At 44.9% G+C, this 23,710-nt stretch overlaps 1 protein-coding gene across 1 annotated transcript in view; it reads left to right on the forward strand.

The window, feature by feature from the left end:
• The first annotated feature begins 8,683 nt into the window (after positions 1-8,683).
• Positions 8,684-23,710, forward strand: part of Lrrc61 (leucine rich repeat containing 61) — a 22,125-nt gene continuing 7,098 nt past the window's right edge. Inside the window, exon 1 of the mRNA XM_028784756.1 lies at positions 8,684-8,825. The gene's annotated coding sequence lies outside the window, so the exon portion shown is untranslated. The remainder of the gene's footprint in view (positions 8,826-23,710) is intronic.

Genomic DNA, 23,710 nt, shown 5'->3' on the forward strand with positions numbered 1-23,710 from the left:
CCCCCCAAAGAAATACTGCTATATAAGTCCGTTTCCTTCGTATCCTAGTAACTTTTCTCTTCCACTACCTTTCTGGGTAGAGAAGTTGAAAGCTTATTAAAAATAGGTTGCAAAAATTTGTGCCTACAACCTTGTCTCACAAAAGAAGGTCCAGAGATGTCCTCAGTGGCAGAGTCCCTGCCAAATGTGCACAAGATTAGGTTTTATGCCCAGCACCACATACACAAAGTCAATGTAAATGAAATGTGGTGGACTGTGTTGTTGGTGACTCACGATGAGAGAAGTCAGGTCTTTGCTCTCCCAGAGCTTGGGAGAGGTCATATCCTCCGTGAGGAGGGCATTTCTGATGAATGCTATTCAAGTCCTAGCAAGTGACACTTGTAGGTTACTGGAGATGTATACGTAGACAAACATCTTGGAAACAGGAGGGATTTGCTGCTGTGAGCTGTTTTTAGTGTCGGGGATATTGACACAGAAGCCAGCAGGAGCATAAGGATTAGGGCTTGTTCACGTGGACTTTGACCACCTTGCTTCTGCCCCGAAAGACAGCATGCATGGCTCCAGGTTTGTGTAGAAAAGCAGGCCTCATTTCCCCCAAAATAGCCTTCCTCATAGCTAAAGATCTTAGGCTGAGATCTGCATCTTTAGCTTCCTGTCTCAGAGGAGGAGGGGAACAGAGGGAACCAGGTCATTCCAAGCCTGAGGATGGGACATTTCAAAGGAGTGGTCTACATGACTTGGCCTTGGGCTTCCAAGGGGCTGTGTGCTAAGATTGTTCTGTTTCTGCTCCCTATGGGGGAGGTAGAGGTCATCAGAGGCTCACAGAAAGTCCCTAAAGATATCACAAAGGGGCTATGGTGGATATGGTGGAGGATACAGTAGTTGAGCCATGGCAGGGCCAAAATAGGAAGTTGGAGTAGAGACCATCAATCCTACCTATTGGAAAGTCCAGTGAGAAATACAGAGGTGGGCCAAGCATAGTTAAGCCTAGCATGGCCAGCAGAGGGCAGTGTGTGCAGGGCGCAGATCTTCAGAAAGATAGTCCAATATGTGCAATACTTGGTGGGGCTGCTGATCTATTCAAAATCAGGGCCTTATCAATGGCTTTGAGGAGCAGTGATGGTTCTTCAGCCTGTACCACACCTGCACGAAACATCCTTGTTTAATAACAATGACGGCTGATGTTTACTGAGCAGTCCCTACAGATCTGATACTGCTTGGGAGACCAAAAGGCAGAAAACTAAGAGGCTGCAGCATTATTGCCCTTGTTCCAGGCCTCCTTACAACCTCCTGTGACATTGTTGTGTTTCAGCATGACAGAACTGGTACAGCCCAACTGTTGCCAGGGACACTCATGGGCTCAGGTTCTTACTAGGTAGAGTAGGGGCTGTTTTTGTTCCCCCAGAAGCTATGACATGTGGCTTGCAGGTGATTTTGTTTGCTTCATGCCTTCCCTCCCCCAATTGCTGAAAAATCTGGAACTGTGAGAGACTGAGTGTGAGTCCTTGTGAGTGTGGCTGCCTCTGAAGGCCCCCTGCCTGAGTGACTTACTTCACTGTTTATAAAACTCTGGTTTCTGGGAACATGGCCGGTTGGCAGAGGCTCCTGTTCAACTTGTAACATCAGAAAAGTGGGAGCAGACAGCCACAGGCTTGTGTGAATTCAGGCCATACTCTGGTTAACAAGTCTCTCTCCCTGGGGAGATGCTGGGAACACATGGAGCGTTCCAGTAAGACAAAAAGAGTGAAATCAAGAGGTCTTGTGTAAACATGGCAACAAATTATTAACAACATACCGATTACTAGAAAATTGGTGGGTATAGATTTGAAGCAGTCTTAAACCTCAACAGAATGTTTGTGTGGCAATACATCTATTAGCTAGCTTAGGTTAACCATTCCACAATGGATGTATATTCCAAAGTATGGCACTCTGTGAAAAAATAGTTTTAATATATTTTACCATTTGTTCATGTGTGTGTTTGTCCATATATGCCATGGTATGCAAGTAGAGGTGAGAAGTTATGTTTCAGTAGTTGGCTGTCTTATACCTGATCGAGCGCAAGTCATCAAGTTTGGCAGCAAGTGCGTTTATTCACTAAATTATCCGCTAACCCAGACTCTACATTTTAAACCAGATCCAGATCCTAAGAGTTCTGGTGCTAAATGAGGCCCTCAAGAATCTCAGCTGGGTTTTCTGGCCTTGAAGGAATGAAGTTTGCCCTAGGTAACTAGATGGATTTTAGGGCTCTGGAGAGTAAGTAGCCTGTGAGTTCCTGGATACTTAGCACCACCCCTGACTGCCCACAAGACATCAGGCTACCTTTCTCTGCTTCTAGTTATGACAGCTATAAATGTATCTAGTTATTTTTAAATATTCCCTGGGGAAATCTTTTCCTGTCCCTACTCCTCCCTCTTTCACATGCAGAGGGAAGCAAAACTTTAGAACATTGCTTCAGCAGCAGTTTTTAAGTTTGGCCTTTGCCCTAGAGCTCTGTGAAAGATAGCTGTGAAACCCTAGGAAAAACACCTTAGGGTGTTTGTCACCTCTTATCTGGCCATTTTAGGGGAAAAGAAGCACCAATGCAGTTACTGGGGTACCTCTGTGTTGACCCCACATTCAAGATAAAAGGCCATGGCAGCAGCTCAGGTCTTTCTCTGGGAAGCTCAGAATTCTGGTCTCGACAAAGGCATGGCACATTTTGGGCGCAAACTCACTTTCCCATCCATGTCTTCTTAGCCAGAACAAGAGAACACTGTGGGCAGGCACCAGCACCAGCTCCAGGACGTATTCTGATTTCCAGCCTCAAAGCTGAATTAGTGTAGTAAGAAGCAGCTCATCCTTCACAGGGGCTGCGATCCGGAACTGGGGAAGTGGACTCCAGCACCTGGTCAGTCAAACACTGGCAGCTAGCTGTCACATTATGTTAACACTTTAGTGTTTTAAACTCTGTGCCACATCAGATTCTGCCAGGATCTCCGCCCACTGTTCTTGCTGACCCACCGGGCAAAGGAAATACCTACAGCTCAAGTGCTTTAGAAAGAACCCCCAAGAGATCAGTGCTGAAACACATGGGGCCTGTTCACAGTCTGTGATTTCTAAATGTGTGGTTATATTGCTTTTCTGTGGCTATGATAAAATACCAACAGCAAATAGCAACTTAATGGGAGAAGAGAGTATATTTTGGCTTCTGGTTCCAGAGGGATAGTCCATCTTGGTGGAGAAGACCTGAAGGCAGAAGCAAGAAGCTAGCTGATCACATTCTTCATCCACACACAGGAAGCAGAAAGAGAGGAGGACGACAGACAGGAAGTGGGACCAAGCTACTATAAAATCTTCAACCCCACCTCTAGTGATGGACTTCCTCCAGCAAGGCTCCATCTCCTAAACGTTCTGTAACCTCCCTAAACAGTGCCACCAACTGGGGACAAATGTTCAATACATGAGCCTCTAGGGGGGCATTTTTTATTCAAACCACAACAAAGATCTTTTCGAGTGCTTTGGGAGGGCAGAGGGGAGGGCGTGGGCACTGACTGGTGCTGATTGTGTGGTTCTTTGGAAAAGTAAACATGTAAAAAAAAAAACCCAGGACAGTCCTAGCTGTCTTCGGGGGGGTGGGGGGTGGGGGGGGTGCTGAGAGAGGTGCTGATGCTTTCAGTTATAGAAGTATGATACATTTAAGGTGGATGTGTTCCTGTAGTTAGCTCTATCATGTAGGAAACAGAGGCAGGAGGATGATGAATTACAAGCCAGCCCAGGCTACATCTTGGAGTACAAGACCTGCATCTTGTCTGCCTCTTTTAAAAGAAAAAGTCTAGTTCTGGTACATGCTTGCAATCCTGGCATTCAGGAGACAGAGGCAGGAGGACTGTGGAAGTTGAAGGACAGCCTGGTTTATAGAAAGTTCAAAAAAAAAAGTCGGGGTAATAAAAGACTGTTTCAAGACACACACACATACAGACACACACACACACACAGAGAGAGCATGAATGACAGATGAGGGCGTGCACTATGAAAAATTTATATTTTTCAAGGCTTGTTATTGGCATATGACTGTTAGAAAACTCAATAGGATTTAGTACAATGGAAGAAAATAAGAGTCCAGAAATAATACAGCCTAGAGTTAGATATGTATAAGTGTGTCTAATGCAGCCTAGAGTTAGATACGTTTAAGTGTGTCTAACCAAATCCATGAGGGAAAGGAGAGTGAGGCTGTCAGCAATGTCTGAACCCCAGCGAGAGAGTCAATGCCAGTGGATCATGAGATTCAACAAGTTAAATGAACCTACAGACATACTGAAAGGAAACAGGAGAATTTAAATAATTACCGTGTAGTAGAGGAGATTTCTAAGGGAAGGTGGGGATGGGAAGAATCCAGAAGCTTTCGAGATTAAGTTGAAATATTAACATTAATTCTAATGTATTATGCCATGGCGATTCTGTCCCATTCCTCTCTGTGTCTTTGCCTGCGGAAATCTAAGTGTCCTGTCCTCTGACCAACCATTAACTGTTGGCATCTCTGTTGATCGATCAAAAACCAATTGGGACAAGGACTTTTAGCATTAGGACATGCAAATTCTCGATGGAATCAAAGCCTTGGAACATCTCCAACATACTATGGGCTGGTGGCTTATAAACAAAAGACACTTACTGCTCACAATTTTAGAGTCTAGAAAGTCCAAGATTTAAGTACTAGCAGATTTGGTGTCCAGTGAGGGTCTGGATTTCTCCATTATAAACAGTGACTTCTAACATGTTTTCTGTGGTGAAGAACAAGCTAAGTTCTCCAGGTCTCTTTACATAGGACATTAAAATGCACTCAAAAACTATATTTTTAAGACAATCACCTCCCAAAGGCTTCATCATATAGCAACAACTTCAAAATAAGAATAGGGGAGAGGCACCAGCATCCATCCCACAGCAATACCATATAGTTCCAGCTACACAAGAGATCAGAAGTTGGGCATAGTGGTGCATGCCTTTAATCCCAGTACTTTGGGAGCCAGAGGCAGAAGGATCTCTGTGAGTTCAAGTGTAGCCTGATCTATACAGTGAGTTCCAAGACATTCAGAGCTATATAGTAAGACCCTGTCTCAAAAAAAAAAAAAAGCAAAAACAAACAAAACTGAAAAAGGAAAGAGAAGGAAAGAGACTAGGAAAATTTAATCTAATCCTTAATAACAAGATTACCAGTTACTCGGGGGATATGGTGGGGAGATTAGCTGGAAAATATCATGGCCCATATTTTGACTGTAGTGGTTATACAGATATATTTGGATAAATTTGTCAAAACTTACTGAAGTGCACACTTGGGAAATTAGAGCATTGATCAGATCTAGATTACACTTTAAAAAGAATAGTGCTAGAGACCTAACCCTGGTGGTGTGGGTGCAGGAGAGCTCTCCTGTCTGCTGGCTCTGTCCCTTACCTGAGCAAATCAGAAGAGCTGGCCCTGGCAGTGCAGGTGCAGGAGAGCCGATGGACTGACCCACTCAGCTACCACCCAGGCCTAGGTCCAGGGCTTTGAGTTGGCTCACCCCAACATCTACCCCATCTACGAAGGGGCTGGTCTTACAGAACCAAAACAGCAGGATCTCCATTCTGACAGTGTAGCAGAAGCCAGAGGCCTTAAACCTGAGCAACATTTGCAAGTAAAGATGTGGACAAAAGGGTACACATACAGTGTGACACACAGGACACACTGCAGCTTCTGTGACGAGATCTTTTTTTCTTATTTTTTATTTTCATTTTTTTTTTGTTTTCTTTTGAGGGGGAGTTTGCTAGGGCAGAGGGCAGATATGGAGATTAGTGGGCTTGGAGTGCATGCTGTGAAATTCACAGGAGGAGGAGGAGGAGGAAGAGGAGAAGGAGGAGGAGTACAGACAGGTATTTCTGTAGGGATAGACAACAAGAACAGAGCAGAAAGTTGTAAGGACAGACATTGGGATTAGGAGTAGATCAGGTACACTGCACAGAAGGAGGGGCCAGAGCAAACCAGCAGGGAAATAGCAGACTGTGGGAGAACTGGGTTTCTAAATAGAAAAAAAGACAAATTATCTACCTCAGACCACACACAAAAATAAAGTTTGTTTAGGGAGCAGGGCTAAAGACCTAACTCCCAGAAGCAAAATATCAAAAAGTGTAAAGTAAAGCATGAAAGAATGGGTTGATGACGACAGGAAAAACATGTCTAAACATGTCTCAGAGTATATTTTTGCAGTCTAAATTACTTGGTCATTTTCTATGCATGGACTCTATTCCCGCTTCTGGGCTATACATCTCCCACTGTCCTAGCTTTGTCAGAATTTGAGTATGCCTTCTCTCCCCTACTGCAACACCCACTGTCATGGTGGGGTGAGGATGGAATCCAGGATCTCACACATAGTAAATGCTTTACCATGAACATCTTTAGCTATTGCCAGTGGGTAGTTCCTTCTTGAATAGTTTTCCTTCCTGTCTTAGGTCTTTTGACAATTTTTCTTTAACACTCTTAACATTTCCCACTGTAACATGCTCAGTGTCTTCCCCGTACAATGGAGAAATGAGCACCCCATTTCTGAAATACCTGTTAATTCCACCTAGTGAAAATAAAGACCACCAACTTAAAATTTTTGGTTGAATTAAGCAAGCTTTATTTTTTGTCAGACAGGTCTATCTCCCTAAAGTGGGGTTTGTGAGAACAGCTCTGAACATAGAGAAAAAAAAATGAATATTTTTTTAATAGCCCCCAAACTGCAAAGGTAGGGGATTCCAAGGATTTTTGGCTACATAGGAACTTGGCAGAACACTCTGGGTATAGATGTGGAAAAATTCCAGAAAAGGATCAAAACAGGGTCAAATCTAAGTTTTATAGGAAACAGGAATGAACTTTCTTTGACCTTTTAACAAGATGGCTTCAGTAGTTTCTATGGGATGCATCTAAGGCAGTCATAGGAGCTGTCCATGGTGTTGGCCCTTTCTTTCCTGACTCAGCCTACCACCTTCATGAAATACCAGTTCAGGAGCTGTCCACGGTGGCGACACCTCCTCTCTAGCCTCCCCAAGCAGCTCAGCAGTGATGCTGCCTCAGCTATGGGCCCAAAGCAGGGAAAAGGAGGTGAAAAATGCCGTCAATCACTGAGCAGAAAACCCCACCAATCCCTGAGCTTCTTTCCACAAAACCCCACAATTCCTGAGCATGAAACCCCACCAATCCCAGAATAGGGAAACTCACCAATCTCTGAGCTCCCCAAGCTCAGGACTCGAAGTCCCACCAGTCCTCAATCTGGAAATCTCTGCCCTGAAAAGCTCTGCCCCTAAGAAATCCTATATAAGCCCTGCCCTTTGTTCAACAGTCTTGCTGCCTGCTCTTGGAAGCAGAGGCAGCCATTCCTGGGTTTGTCCCCACTCTCTCTGGACCCTTCAGTAAATATCTTTTATGAGATTTGATGCCTGGTGTGATGCTTTCTAGCATCAGAAGCCAAGAAGCAATGAAAAGAAGTGAGCAGGGCTGAGGCTCCTGAGCTCAGCTGGGCATGCCCTTCCCTGAGAGCTGCAATGCTTCTTGCTGAGAAGGCTTTCTCTCAGAGCTATGTGGTTCCTGGGCTCTTGTGTCTCAGGATGATCCATAAATGGGGCACTGTCCTTCCACTGGGACACTCTTTCTGCTGAGAGCTGTGTGGTTCTTGGGGTTCCACACCTTCTCATCTGAGAAAGAACACTTACAGCTTCTAATCTTAAAATAGAATCAGGCTGGTCCATCACATGGAGATCGAATGAGCACCGGGCACCATTTAACGGATTAGAAAATCTAGGTCACCACTGGCTTGCAGCCTGGCACACTGAACGTCACCAAACACGTATTCGTTAAGGACTTTGCACTGTGATACAGTGCAAATATGTGAACAACAAAACTGTGTCTATACTTAGCTAGCCCAGGCTGGAAGGGTGTGGAGTGAACTGGAATTGCTTTGGTCAGAGTGCAGGAGTCCTGAAGCATCAGGAGATGGAAAACCCTCTCAATGTAGACATTTCCAAGTGGCGTGTGAAAGAAAGTGTAGAAAGGCATTCTCCCCTGAGCCCAGTCAAAGTGACTTCTTTATCTGTTGGACAATGTTATTTACAAAGGTGGCAGTTTGCATTGTTGACGTCTCTGGCGGCAAGACCTTTGGGAATATCACCAGGCAGTGCACATTTGTCTCAGGAAACATTCTGAGGCAATTTTCTAAGACTATAGATAAGGTTTCTACGAGGGATCCTTCTCGTCATTATGGCGCCTTTTGTCTGCAGCGCTAAGCGGTGAGCATGACTGCACCGCAGGGCTCGGACAGGAGTGGGCGAGCAAGCACCGGGCACCGGCACCGGGCACCGAGCACCATTTAACTGGTTGGAAAATCTAGGTCACCACTGGCCTGCACCCTGGCATACCGATCGTTACAGAACACATATTCGTTAAGAACCTATAAATGCCTTTCCCAACGTCGCTCCGTTAAATGTACTAAGTGACCAAACTAATAGAAACAAAATCCTCCCGCACACTGACCGCGGGCTCCAGCACAAAGAGCCAGAAGTCCTTCTGGTGCTGTGATCTGCGTCACTTGCGTACCAAGCCAGCCGCCCCGCGACCCTTAGAAACAACTTTTCCTGCGTCGCACCGCTCCCCGCCCCTTCCGGCCTTTCTCTGGTTCCTGATGGGCTGAGCCTGCGCCAGAAGCACAGTTGCGTGCGTTTGTTTGGGGATGCTGGATTCTTCCGGAACCGCCAGCGATTAGTGGCCACTCCCTCAGCTTCAGGAACTGCTCTGAGTGCAGTTACAGACAGAACACCTTAACCGGTAACAGTCCCGTGAGGTGGGTGCTGCCGTGGTCGCCAGGAGACAGGACGCGCTCTAGCCCACAATCACAGCCTCTGGGTATACATAACGACAAGGGTTCTGCTAGTGTGATAGATTACAAGAGCAGCTATAGAGAGAAAGGCGGAAAGAAAATCTTGGTCTTGTTTATTTACGGTGACTGAGCATTTTGTCACCAAGGTATGCAGATGGCAAAAAATGCCTACAAAGGAAGAAGGATGCAGCCCCTTATTGGGGGCAAAAATAGGTGGAAATAGCTTTGGTAGTCCGCAAAGGAAGCTGGGAAGTGTAGTCTTCCAGCAGGAACTTGATCCGTGTTTTTTGTCACTTTTGCATTGTGAGCTCAGAGGATGGTCGAGTGTTATTTAAAACCAACCCCTACCAAGTGGCTTAAATTCTCTGATTGTGTGGGAGACTTTAGCGCCTTCTTCCCCCGGTGTTGGGACGTGAGAGGAGAGGAAACTGGCAAGCTTGTACATAGTGGAACTGTGGAATGCCCCTGGATGTGTGCTTGCGGGGTGAAGCAGGGCAGAATTAGGAAGCCAGGTCCCATCTGGGCATGCTCCAGGGAAGGATTGGCAAAATAGTCAAGAGAAAGTCCTAATCTAATCAGACAACACATGGTATGTGCTGAGGCACCTCCTAGTTCAGGTGAACAGATGCCAAAAGAGTACTCATCTGCAGGTTGCCTGTTTTACAATCATGTGGCTTCTCTGGGGGACTCATAGACTTTGGACTATGGACAGTTATCGTTTCCCACCTGACATCCCTTCATTGACATGCCTGCCTGCAGACCACTCTGCTTCCTCGACTGCAAGAGAAATAAGAGTCCTCGCTATTTTCACACATCCCAACCCTTCCCACGCGTCTGACCTCTTACTTCACCTCTTTCCCGTAGTGTGTTTTACTCCTCTTTCCCCAGGCACCTGTACTCCGTCTGAGAACACTGCCAAGTCTCTCCCCTCCTCTGCCTCCCCAGCATTCCAGTTTTCTTACGCCCCAGTGGACCTGCCAAAGTTTTGCACTCGCGAGTTCTGTAACCATTAGGATTGGATTTTTCAGAAAGACAAAACGACAAGCTAGGAAAAAAAATGTACTGAACATTTACAGACTTTTTTCTTGTTTTGAGTCTCAAAGCAATACAGTGTTCTCAGCTTTGTTGGTGACACAGAGCGGGAAGGTGTGTGGGTTCTGTATAGTGTCCTTTGATCTATGTCCTTTGGTATCTAAGGAGGTCCTGGAATAAGTCCCCTCGAAAACGGGCAGATGGCTGTGTCTGCCTCTGCCATGCTTCTTACTGCAGGGCCCAGACTCTTTGTCATGACTTAAGGTATCGTTCTGTAAGTTCTCTCCCCTTGCTTTCTGAGAGTCCCTTTTAAGCGTTTTCCTGTGCTTCTCCCATTGTGTTTCAGTTATCCCCAGGGCCTGTTCCCCTCTGTCCTCTCCATACTGTCAGCCTTATCCAGGCAGCCACCCTCCACTCCTAGAGATCCTCATTTTCTGTAGAAATATGCCTGAATATCTGGTCAAAAAGAACCTCAAACTCAGTTGATCTGCAGAGACCTTTGTGAATACATAGGATCGTTAGGGATCTGTTTGTTGCTTCTTCCTCCGCTTCCCAGCTCTGGATAATCTACCCCTGAACTGTTCCCACCTTTCACTTTCCCAGGCCTGCTGTGATAAATCTAAGTTTTTTCTTTTCCTTTGTGTGTATGTGTGTGTGTGTGCGCGTGCGCGCGCCCATACACACACACACATGTTGAGGATTGAATCCAGGGCCTTGAACATACTAGGCCTTGTACTGGCTGTTTTTATGTTAACTTGACTCAAGAGAGAGGGAGCCTTGCTTGAGAAAATTGCCTCCATAAAATCCAGCTGTAAGACATTTTCTTAATTAGCGATCAGTGGAGGAGGGCCCAGCCCATTCTGGATGGTACACTCCTGGGCTGGTAGTCTCGGGTTGTACAAGAAAGGAGGCTGTGCAAGCCATGAGAAGGAAGCCAGTAAGTAGCACCCCTCCATGGCCTCTGTATCAGGTCCTGTCTCCGGGCTCCTGTCCTGAACAGTGAGGGTTTGGAAAGTATAAGTCAAATAAACCCTTTCCTTCTCAAGTTTTGGTTATGGTGTTTCATCACAGCAATAGAAACCCTAACAAAGACACTAGGAGAGAGGTTTGAGCTGAACTTCTCAACCAGACAGTTACTCTTGTACTTGCTTTTTGATTTGAGATTGAACCCAGGGCATTGCATGTACCAGGCAAGCACTCTCTCACTGAGTTTCCCAGCAACACCTCCTTCCACTATGTTTTTGTTTTTGTTGTTGTTGTTTTGGATTTTGTTTTTTGAGACAGAGTTTCTATCTGTAGCTCTGGCTGTCCTAGAACTTGCTTGCAGACCAGGCTGGCCTCAAATTCACAAAGAACATCCTGCCTCTGCTTCTGAGTACTAGGATTAAAGCCGTGTGCCTCCACCCCAAACTTTATGTCTAATACTTGGTCCTGGCTAGCCTATGCCTGAGCTCCTACCTCTGCCTCCCAAGTGCCGTACATATGGTCATGCTGTCATTTGAAGCATAGAAAATGGAGGAAAACTCTGTGAGGGAGGAGGCTTCCCAGGAGGTGCCTCAGACTAAAGATATATGGAGTCTCTTACTGGAACAGCTTGCTTTCTGTCTACTAATGAGTTGTAACCTTGGATTATTATATCAGGAGCTTTAAACTTTAACAGCTACAGTTATAGGCATGTGCAGCCATTCCTGGTGCATATATGTATGTCTTGAGTGTCATGTGGGATCACAGTACTTCATGCATTTTTGTTAAACAACTCAATGGACTCAAGAGCACCTATATGGGACCAGGAATGAGAAACAGCGCAGGGTTTGTGCCCCAGTGGCCTCACAGGTCTATGGATGGAGGTTTTGGGATGTACTCCAGGCTGCAGCTTTAACAGGCAAGTTTCTCCCTTTTTGACTCTGCTGTTAGTGCTGGGGCCTAGTGTTAATGTCTTGTGCTGTATCTTTATCGACAGCTTCTGGAGGCTTGGGCTAATGGTCTGGGTTGCAGTTTCTTCAGTCATACAATATGAGTTTCTTCACCCTGATGTCTGAGAGTACTTCTGGGCCACGGATGGTCTTTTGTGCTTACAGCTTTGTCCAGTTCTTTCACAAGTGTCACCTCTCATGGGCCTTCATTCATTGAGTCTTATGGTGGCTGGCTGAGTTTTATTAGACAGGCTCAAAGCCATTGACTCTTAAACCTCTGAACTTTCTCCCAGGAGAGTCTCAGAGCTATCTCAGTTGGCTCATTTGTCTCTTAAGAGACTGCTCTGTGTCTGCAGCGTTTGACACCCTCTGTCATGGTGAAGGCTTTTGAGCTTAATCTTCCTGCAGTTTTACCTTCTGCTATGCAGTGACGCAGCTTGCTAGCTTCTGGGTGCTCACAGTCGGTTGTCCTCTCCTGAGTCTTTTCCAGGAAAACACATCCTGGCTCACTGGGCTCTCCTCAGTCTTTTTTTGTTCTTTCATCCTGGGTCTCCTGACTTCTTTTCCCAATGTCTAAAAAAGTAATCGAGGAGGAGTCAAGTCGAGGACTGTCTGAGTTGGGCTTTTTATTGCTGTCACGAGAAACTGTGACCATGACAACTCTTATAAAGGAAAGCATTTGGTTGGGGCTGACTTATAGTTCAGAGGTTCAGACCATTATCATCATGGCAGGAAGCATGAGAGCACACAGGCAGACATGGTGTTGGAGAAGTGGCTTAAGTGTTCTACATCCAGAACCTCAGGCAGCAGGAAGAGAGGGTGACTCTGGGCCTGACTTGAATATTTGAAACCTCAAAGCCCACCCCCAGTGACATATCCCCCCCCCCAAAAAAAAGGTCACATCTCCTAATATTGCCACTCCTTAGGAGCCTATAGGGACCTTTTTTATCCAGGCTACCACATTCCAGTCCTTAGCCCCCATAGCTTGTAGCCATATCATAACACAAAACTGCATTCAGTCCAATTTCCTCCTCTGCAGTCTGTCACAGTCTCTACACTGCTTAAAAGTCCAAGGTTCAAAGTCTCTTGTAAGACTCATGGCAATTTCTTAACTGTAACAGCCTGTCAAATCAGAATGAAAGAGCAGATAATGCTGTGGTCTGGGAATCACCACACAGACCACTCAGACATTGATCTCAGTCAAATAGGGATGGTTTATTGAATGTCACACCCCAAGACTGATCAATCAGGGCTGAAGATCAGGCTCGGGAGCTGGGTGCGACCTTGAGTTAAGATCCTATAGGGCTTTTTTTAAGCCTAAAATCCACAAACATCTGTGCCAAGTTATTCCACTAATCAGGATCTAGGGATGGGAATTTCCTTAGAAATGTATTTGTTGTATGCTTATCCTGTTCCCATTGGTTGGGGTATTAGGCTGTGGCAGGGAACTTGCCTTGTCTAATATTCATGTCCTAACTTACCAAACAGGATGTCGGTTACCCAGGTACATGTCTCTTTCTGCCAAAGAGGATGTCAGTTCCCAGGGAAGTCTTGGGAAGTTAAACTTTACTTGATCACTGCTCAGACTGAAGTCTTATTCCAAATAGCTTCATATATCAGTGCAGGTGTCTCTCTTATGTTGGGGTCCACCCCAGGGGCAGCTTATAAAAGCAAAAGCCTGAAAAGTTTATACATAGGTGCAGGAACTGCTGCCTGGCCTTTGGTTTAGGTCCAGACTTACTGTGGCTAACTATACAAAGCAGTTTTAACTGACTTCTATTGCGATTGGTTTTCAAGAAGACCAAAGCACAGAACATTCTAGTAACAGCAGTAGCTACATATGAGAAAGTTTTCTTAGTAAAAGCACAAAAGGGCAGGCTAGACAGATAACAGTTACCTAGGCCTTAACATTTTACCTAGGCCTTAACAGTTAACATACTTCCAGCATACAATAGCACAGGATATACTTTACCACAGAATAGACTTTACCATTCCAAAAGAGAGGAAAGGGAACATAGTGAGGAAGTCCTGAACCAGAACAAGACCAAAAACTGGCTGGGAATTTCCAAAACTCTACATCTCCATGTCTGACCTGAAAACATTCTTCAGCTCCCCTGAACACTCCTCTCAGCTTTAGTGACTGCAGCACGCTTCACTTCCTTCTCTTAGGCTGGCTCCACTTCCTGTTAGCAGCTTTCCTTAGCAGGTATCCCACACCTCTGGGATCTCCAACATTTTGGGGTCAATTTAGGCCTCACCTTCACAGAGTCACACAGTGGCCACATCCCTGCCTCAAGGGCTTTCCTTAGTCATGGAGGGAGATTCCATAACCCCTTTCGTCTATACTTGATTCTAAAGCCAGAGGAATATGGCCAGAGCTGTTAAGTTCTGCTGCTTGCTGGGGCTGGAACATGCCCCCCTCGGTTCAGTTACATCTTCAAGAGCTTTCTGTTTTCGAGGTTTTCCTTCACTGCCTAAGCTTGGTTGTCCTGGAACTCACTCTGTTGACCAGATTGACCTCAAACTCAGAGATCTGCCAGCCTCTGCCTTCTGAGTGCTGGGATTAAAGGTGTGGACCACCATGTCTGGCCTTAGGTTTTCTTTAATTCTTTTTCACAAATTGGCCGCCTGGCTGGGTGGGGTCTTACTCTGAGGTCATCACCCCCTTTATTGCACTTAGCACCAGACTTTAATCTGGCTACACTTCCCGGTGTCTCCCTTCTCTTCAGACTGTATATGTGTATATTTTTCTTGCTTAGCTTTTTCTCTTTTCGTTATAGATTAGTAGGCCATCAGCATGGCTGCTAATAACCAAGCGACACAGTCTATACTAGGCTGTCTGCAAATCTTCTGTGTCAAAGCTGCTAATCCATAACTCTTCAGTTTAGCCTCAGGCAGATTTTTTAGGCAAAGACAGAAGGCGACCACATTTTTCTCCAAAATATGACAAGAATGATCTCCAGGCTACATATTAACATTCTTTTCCTCTGAACCCTCTTGACCTGGATCCTCACAGTTCCAATCACCCTCAGCACCATTGTCTTCCGTGCTCCTGTTTGTATGGCCCATTAAGCCCCTCTTAAACTGTCCAGTCACCATTCTAGTCCGATGTCCCAAAGTGTTTCATCTTCGCCCAGGCAAAAGCATGGTCAGGCTAATCACAATATCCTAGGCCTTGGTACCAACTTCTATCTTGGGGTTTATTGCTCTGAAGAGACTCAATGTCCATGACAATTCTTATAAAGAAAAGCCTTTCACTGTGACTGGCTTAAAGTTCAGAGGTTCAGTCCATTATTATCATAGCAGGAAACATGGTGGCACGCAGAGAGACATGGTGCTGGAGGAGCTGAGAGTACCATATCCTGATTGACAGGCAGAGTGTGTGACACTGGGCCTTCTTAAGCATTTGGAATCTCAAGACCCACCCTCAGTGACATAACTCCTCTAATAAGGCCACACCTTCTAATAGTGCTAATCCCTTTAAGCATATGGGAGCCATTTTTCTTGAAACCGCCATAAGGACCGTACATAGATGTTAGGCTTGAGCATCTAGAAGGCCAGCATCCTTGTCCCAAGATGGAGTTGATGCAAAAAGAGCTTCAGAGGCTGAAGAATGAGCTGTGAACCTAGGTCAGATGGTGGGTGATGAGCAGAGCGACCTGGAGACTGTCCAGCAACAGGGCCTATAGAGACAACCTAAGGAATATCATGTAAGGGGCACTTAGAGGGTGAGTATGCCAGGTAAGGGACTGAGGGGTCAGAAATGGGAGGAAATACAAGAAAATGTGGTAGTCTGTGATGGAAGGCAAAGGGTTTTCCAAAGGGTGGAAGCAGGCAGGTACTCCTGGTAAGTATTCAGAAAACCCCATTAAACCAGTGCCACTTGGCGACTCTTGTGACTCTTGTCGCGGGCCTGGGCAAGAGTCATAGAGGAATAGGATTCACAGGCCTGGGTGGGGGGGGGTGTGTGTGTGAAAGAATAAGCAGCCCTCTGGGAAAGTGTGACACGGAAATGAACATGAGAAAGGGCACTTCGGGCCTCGCTGCTGGAGAGTATGCCTATTCTGTGAGTTTTCCTCACAGCTGGCTTTCAGAGAAGGAGCTTCAGAGGAAGTGAGCAATGTCTCTCTCCTAGGACTCCGAAGGCTAGCTACTAACTTAGCAGGAAATGAGCCATGTGCCACATTGTCCCTGGACTCTTGGTACCAAGAGCAGCCCACATGCTCAGCATCCAGAGATCTGGAGCTCTGCAAGCCCAGAAACACACTGCTCACTCCTGAGGTTAGTCCCTGCCACGGGCGGTGTCCGTCATACCCCCGGTTTGTATCTGTCTCTAGTTTGTGTTGTGAATGACCACAGGACCTTTCTTTACTTTGTCCACAAAGTGAAAAGATCAAGTGCCTCTGACCTCAGACACTAAAACGACAAAATAAAGCAAAACAACAACAACAACACACTTGGTTTGGCAAAGATAATGAACACAGATCCAGTGAGCAGGGGACCATGGGACCTACCTAGAAGAGTGGAATCACACCTTGCCAAAGAGGTGATAGCCTGAGGTTGCTTCTTACCATCTTTGATAGGTGCTGAAGTTATATCCAGTTCTTCCTCCCAGCCCCATGCTCCCTGAAATAAGACTCAGACTCTAAATATATTTACAGATACCTTGGCCATATAGCCAGGCTCTTCTCTGACTAGATATAACTTAAAATATCCCATTTATTCTAGCCCACATTCTGCCATGTGGCTGGCTTCCTGTGCTCAGGTACCATGTGTCCATCTTGTCACATCTCCCTGGTAAGTCTCCTGCCTGGCTCTTTCCCAGAGTCCTTTCTCTTTCCTGGATGTCCCACCTCTATTTCCTGCCTAAGCCATAGGCCATGGGATTTTTAATTGACAGGTGATGCATCCATACAAGATACAAAATATTCTCTCTATAATGCCCCTTTTTAGTTCAATAAAAGGCTTCTTCTCTTTTTAATATAAGTGTAGTTATAACAAGTATGAAACAATTATGGAAACTATAAGGTATGGTGTACATTTACAATGTCCAGTCCATAGTATTTGGAAATTAAGGAAAAATAAAAATTTTTATTATCTATCCTATTTTTAAAAAATCTAAATTTCTATCTTAATTTGCATTACCTTCCTAAAAACACCTTCTTAGACCCAGAATATCGTCTTAAATAGGATAAACAACTCAGCTCAATTGTGAGACCATAACTACCTAGTCTTCAACCTCATCGGAGACTTGAGGAGGAATAGATATTACCTGAGTACATAGGAACCACAGGGATGCAGCTTTCGAAAATTAAGAAATGAGAGACACAGCTGATTGCCTGGACAGTCCTCAATATTCTCTATAATGTTGGAGCATTCATCTTTAGCCTTCTGGCCTAGGATATCTGACAGACCTTATGTGAAGCAGGAATTATGAAAGACTTGCTTACCCTGTTTTGGCAGAGGTTGGCGATCAACTTCCATGAGTCTGTTTGTCCTTTTTGGATACATCTGTAGTTGAAGCATGGACATTTTCTTTGCCCAGTGGCTAGCTTGCCATAATTGAAGCTACTCCATATTGGAGGTTATTGGTGCTCATCATCTTCTTTGAAGGGGAATAGGGATACCTGTCTCATAGTCTAAAGATCTTTTAATAATGAAATAATTTTAAGTGTCATTTTCTGTGGATCTCTGAGTCTTTGATGACCATTTATCTATTTATAGCATATCTGAATTGTCGAACATTGTTTATTCTTAGTCACTTACTATCTGAATAACCTTGAAAACATTTTATTGTAATTACCTATAAGCATTAATTTTTTCGCAACCTACTTTTAATAAGGCTTCAATCTCACCTCTAGCCTACCACCCAGCAGAGGTAGTGGAAGTGAAAAGTTATTAGGATATGGGGGAGGTGGACCTGTTCGGCAATAGTTCTTTGGGGTCCAGCTCGATCTTCTTTGGCAGCAGTTCAGTCCTATAGCAAAGACCAAATATGATTTCAGCAGCTGCAGACCAGTCCTCTAGGCAGGCAGACACCACACATGATCCAACAGCTACAGTCCAGGCCTTTCGACGTGCAGACACTAGGCATGAACCAGCAGCTGTAGTTCAATCTGTAAAAACCACCAGGCTCACCAACCAGCCTGAGGCGAGGCAGTGGAAGCAACAAGCTGCCACAGGAACCTCACAGCAGTTCTTAGGAGAGTTTCTCTCAACGGCAGCTTTGCTGTAAGTTGAGCTCAACAACGCTTTGTAAGGTGAACCAATACATGTGTGTCATTAGTGAAGAATGGCAGGGCAGAGTAAACCAAACCAAAGCTCAGTGCTCGTCTCCAGCCATCTGTGGGGCCATATTTATACTCCTCCATCCAGCATCCTTTCGACTGTGTCTGCTTCAGGAAAAGATTCTCTCAAGTGTCTGCTTCAGCAAGACATTCTTTAACCTGTGTGTCCCAGCAAAACATCATTTGACATAACTACCTTTCCAAAGAAACTAGAAGTTTCCACTTCAGTTACCTAAACTAGTATCTAATATGACTACCTGACTATTTTTTAACCATTCCTAATAGTTTGTAACTTGTATTTCAAAATGAGTTGCATAGGCACAATACCTATTTAAGAGTTGAAGCATAATATACAGTATGTTGTAACAAAATTAATCTTAAATTTTGTATCAAAATGTAAAAATATATACCAATGAGAACCTTAAACCTGTATTAATATGCAAAATTCCAAACCAATGTAACAAAATAAAATATCAATTCTGCATCAAAATATAAATATCTCTACCAATGTAAGATTATGGTTAAAAAATGTTTTTTGTTTAAGAGTAGATTCAGTAATCTACCCCTATTTGTCTAATTTCTTATATTTCTATATGCCCCCTGTTTCTTCTCACCCCCTTTTCCTTAACTAATAAAGAAAGAAGGATAAAGAAGAAGAAGATAGAAATCCCTGAGTTGAAGCCTATTCTTTTCCTTCCTGTCCAAGACCATAATTATTCATAATCAGCCCCTAAAATAACAACATTATCTATTACTCATAAAGTTACTAAAACCATCCACTCCAACTTAAGAGACTAGATGATAGTCTTTTTTATAATTGTTTCCTGCTGAATTGGGCCAAAGAATTCCTGTTTGGGGACCCAAAAGGAAATTGGAAAAATGGTTAAGTCAAAAGAAAGGTAGCTGGCATCCTTTGTTGTCCAGTCTCTGTGTGGTGAGAAGGTTCAGGGCTTAACTGAACTCCTGACTGGAGCAGTCTGGGAGGCTGGATGAACCGAGGTCATCTGGGATCAGCAGCCCTTTCGGAACCTGTTCCAGAAGCAAGTCTCTGGGTACAACATCAGTTTGAGGAAGGATCAATCAGGGAGTTGGAACAGCAGGTCTCAGCATCTCAGCGTTCCTCAGGGTGAATTTCATTAGGACTGGATTCTTGTTTCCTCTCCTCTCCTCTCCTCTCCTCTCTTCTCCTCTTCTTTATAGAGCTTTTAGAGGTAATATGTACTTCTATATTAACATATCGTATGGAGTGTGCAATGTACACAGATCAGTTAAAGATGATTTTTTTGTTGTTGTTCCTTGTTTGAACAGGTGAAAGACAACTGTCTTTCTTTATGAGCTAGTTTGACTTTATAACCAAACTGCAATATAGATCTTCATTCATGCCCTATGAAAGGATGGCATGATGGATTTTGAGGATTCTGTTGCCAACGAGATCCATTGGCTACGCAGAGCTGAAGTTTTGGCTAGAGACATATGTATGTCCCATCTGTTCAGACTTGTTTCAATAGAGAGTTTAGCAATATACACTACCAGTGCGTTTGGTTCTTTTGATTTTCTGTTGTCTGTAGCTGAGATCTTCAGGGGGTCTCCCTCTATCAAATCTGATTCTTAAGTATTTTGGAAGAAGTCCAAAGCCTTTTTTTTCTTTCCTGTTAAGACAAACCTAGAACCTCTCTCCCAACCGTATCATGTTCTTTGTCTGGCAGTCTGAAGTCAAAAGTTTAGATTGATCCAATTTAGCAGTCCCTTTTCTAGCTAGGTCTACTTTATTTTGACTCTCTCATAGGGGATTGTAATGCCATCACAATCATAGAACTTATAACCACCTCAGTTTTGATAGTGAAAATAATGTAAAACAGTTATTATTACTTATTGAGACAGGGTTTCTCTGTATAGCTTGGCTGATGTTGGATTTGCTCTGTAGATCAGGCTGGCCTCAAACTCATAAGAAACCTCTCTGTCTTTGTCTCCCAAGTATTGAGTTCAAAGGCATGAGTTTATTTAGTATCTATGTACCCTTGAAAACATTTATACCAATTTTTACCTTTTCCTTCGTTCTTTGGAGATTAATATCTATGCAGATAAATATACCTATATTTTTCTTTTTATATATAAATTTAAGATTGATGTATATTTTTTAAATTATTAAGGATGTCTTTACTTATCATTGTAAAATATATAGCAAAAATCCTACATGGTATCTTTAAGGAAAAAATGTGTCATTTTGACTTTTAGACTATCATTTGTAAGTGACTGAATCTATCAGCAGAGGGTCCTGGCCTGACTTTATTGTGTAGACCAGGCTGGTCTAGGATTTACACAGATCTGCCTGTCTTTGCCTCCTGTGTCTGCTATTATTTAGCTCAGGTGCTGTGCTGCGCCTGGCCATGCCTCTGTTCTTTTGTTTACAGGGAGAGGCATTTTAGCCTTCTGCCCAGTTCTGGCCATGGCAGTCAACCTAGGGCCACATTCCTGCATGGCATGAGCGTTGGGCATTACTTCCCATAGGACAGGACCGGGCCAACCTGCTGTGTCATGCTTGGGAGAAGTTGAGGTGGTTTTCAGGAAGTCTCCACAGGTTTTGTCCTCTGCTGTATTGGCTGCCTTCAGCCCCTGTGTAAACAGGAGCCTAGTTCCTCCCCTTGGCTGCCCTGCCCTTGAGAGAAGTCCCAAATTCTGTATTTTGTTTTTAGATTTAGTAAGTGCTCCTTTTAAAAGCCTCCTTTTATATTATGTCTGCAGGTTCTGGCTCCTTGTCTAATAAATCTCTTTCCCAGCATTCCTCTCTTCTCTTTTTTAAAAGAGACCAGACCTCTTGCCCAGCTAGCTCAGTCAATAGTCCATGAGACTCTTAATCTCAGGGGCCTGGGTTCAGGCTCCACGTTGGGCACCATGTTGTTGAAGTTATGTCTGGTTCTCTCTCCCAGCCTCATGCTCCCAGAAATAAGACTCAGACTCAGACTCAATATATATTTACAAATATCTTGGCCATATATCTAGGCTCATCTCTGAATATGTATAATTTAAAATATCCCATTCAGTCTCGTCTACTTTCTGCCACATGGCTGGTTACCTGTACTCAGGTACCGTTTGTCCATCTTGTCATATTTCCCGGAATCCTTTCTCCCAGATGCCCCACCTCTGTTTCCTGCCTAAGCCATAGGCCATCGTAGGCTTTTTAATTACAGGCAATGCATCCATATAATACACTGACTTATGCTGTTTGGTTCTTTCCCATATGGCTTCAGTCCTTGCAGTCCCCAGAGTGACATAGGGTGACTGAGAACCATTCTTTTCATCTTGCCTTGCTGCCTATCTTGGGGCCCATCTTCTCATTCTCCCAAGTTCCCAAGCAGGATCAATGAGACTGGGACCCTGCTGTAAGTACCAGCTCCCCGTGACCAGACCCAAGAACTCAAGTGCCACCCCAGCTTATCCCAGGCCTGACTTCAACACCAGAGCTGCCATGACTCACATTAGACTTAGCTGGGCTGCCAGGGAGGACCTGCCAGAGACAGGTTAAATTGAGTTTCTGGGCATACAAATAGCCTTGTGGATATAAAGGGAACATCGGGACCTCTGACTCCAGACAAAAGCATGAGAAAGCCCTTGCTCCCTGCCAAGTGGTATATTCATCCTATCAGTTTACCTGGACTGGTTTTTCTTGGAGAAGCAGAGAGAATGTACCCTTGACTCAACTGCCTACATCGAGAGTTCTCTGGAGAGATCTTATCTTCACCTCACTGCTTCCCAGGTAAAGTGCTGGACCACTTGTGCAGAGTAAGCCAAAAGGAGGCTCCAGAACCCATGATTGCTAACTGGTGCTTGTGTAGCCTGAGACGAAGGTGTCCAGGCAAAAGATGAGAGGGTGGGGAGAAGGCAGCCAAGAAGACAAGCCTCTGCTGCTCAGTGTTGACCAGGCCTCCTCCAACCTAACCGTCCAACCTTTCAGCTTACCCAGTGATCAGTCCTGACAGGATGGAGGTAAACCGTCCAGGGAGAATGTGGAGACAGGACAAGTTGACATCCTCATAGTCCGTGTCTTAGGGCTACTATTGCTGTGAAGACACCATGACTGTGGCAACTCTTTTAAAGCCTCACTTAATTGAGGCTGGCTTACAGGCCCAGAGTTTATTTAGTTCATTGTCGTCATGGTGGGAAGCATGGCAGCACACAGGTAGACACGATGCTGGAGAAGTAGCCACGAGTCCTCCATCTGGATCGGCAGGCAACAGGAAGAGAGAGTGACACAGGGCCTGGCTTGAACATTTGAAACCTCAAAGCACACCTCCAGTGACATACTTTCTCCAACAAGGCCACACCTCCTAGTGGTGCCACTCCCTATGAATCTATGGAGGTCATTTTCATTGAAACTACCATAGTTCATCTGACACCTTAAATACATGAGAAGCTTTTGTGCCCTGGCATGAGGAAGAAGTCAGAGCCTGGGCCAAGCCTTTAGGAGCCCCTGACTTAAATAAAGCAACTCAACTATGTAGGTAGAAACTCAGAGCTTGGAATTTACCCACATTCCCCAGGCCTTCTGTGCAGCATGGTCCCAAAGCTTACTCCAGACATTACAGTAGTTTTGCTTGTTCTCATTGACTTTACACCAACTGTATCTCTGTGTTCTATGTTAGACTATTGTCAGCCAGCGTAAATCTCCAGGATGGTCACAAATCTTAGGCTTGGTCATTCACTTAGTCAGTAAACATGGACTGGGGTGGAAAAGGAGACCATTTGTGGGAAGCCCAGGTGAGGGAGTCAGAGGGACAGAGCAGGTCCAAGACCAGAGCAGGTCTTGTCTACCAGTGCTGCTGGCCCTGCTGTAGGGGGTTACCTAATACCCAGATGTTGCCCAGATGTCCTGTCCCTGGAGTAGAGGACAGGAGACACTGGCACAGTTGGTACTGGGTAGACCTGAGCAGCTTACTCTTGGTTTTACCCCCACTTCCTTCCCTCACGGCAGTAAGGACAGCTAGGTTGGCATAAATAACCTTAGACCCATGGACTCCTGGGCGTACAGGATCACAGGGCTTCTGGGTAGCCCAGCTTTGCACATTGTCTCTCCTCTAAACTCTTCAGGAAGCTCATGGCCCATTGGACTGGAGTGTTGTAGACCACTGAACTGGAAGAGGAATGATAATTACGAAGACAAGAGTACCCTCCTCAGCTGTACTGTTGAGAGGAAGTGTAAGATCCATTCTCAGCCCCGTCAAAGCGTCTGTGGGAAGCTCTTTGAAGACACTGCCAAATAGCAGGATTCACGGATGGTGTTGTGAGCCTGATTTCCTCCGAGGAGGGGATACTTAGTAGCATTGATCATGTAAACTGGTGGCTCCCAATGGCTAAGTTTACATGATCAATGATACTAAGTGATGGATTTATAAAAAGATAAAGAGATAAAGAGTATGTTCTGTGGGTGTGTGGAGAGGTATGAGGGAAGAGGATGTCTCAGCAGGCCCATGCCGAGACATCTATTCCCCCTGAGGGACCAGTCACACACTGGTATAGCAGAGAATAAAGTTTATTCAGGGCATGGGGAGGGGAGCCAGGAGGGTAGTAGAGGCAGAGAGAGAGAGAGAGAGAGAGAGAGAGAGAGAGAGAGAGAGAGAGA

This window comes from Grammomys surdaster, unplaced genomic scaffold (assembly GCF_004785775.1).
Source record: "Grammomys surdaster isolate TR1022 unplaced genomic scaffold, NIH_TR_1.0 124820, whole genome shotgun sequence".
Lineage (NCBI taxonomy): Eukaryota > Metazoa > Chordata > Mammalia > Rodentia > Muridae > Grammomys > Grammomys surdaster.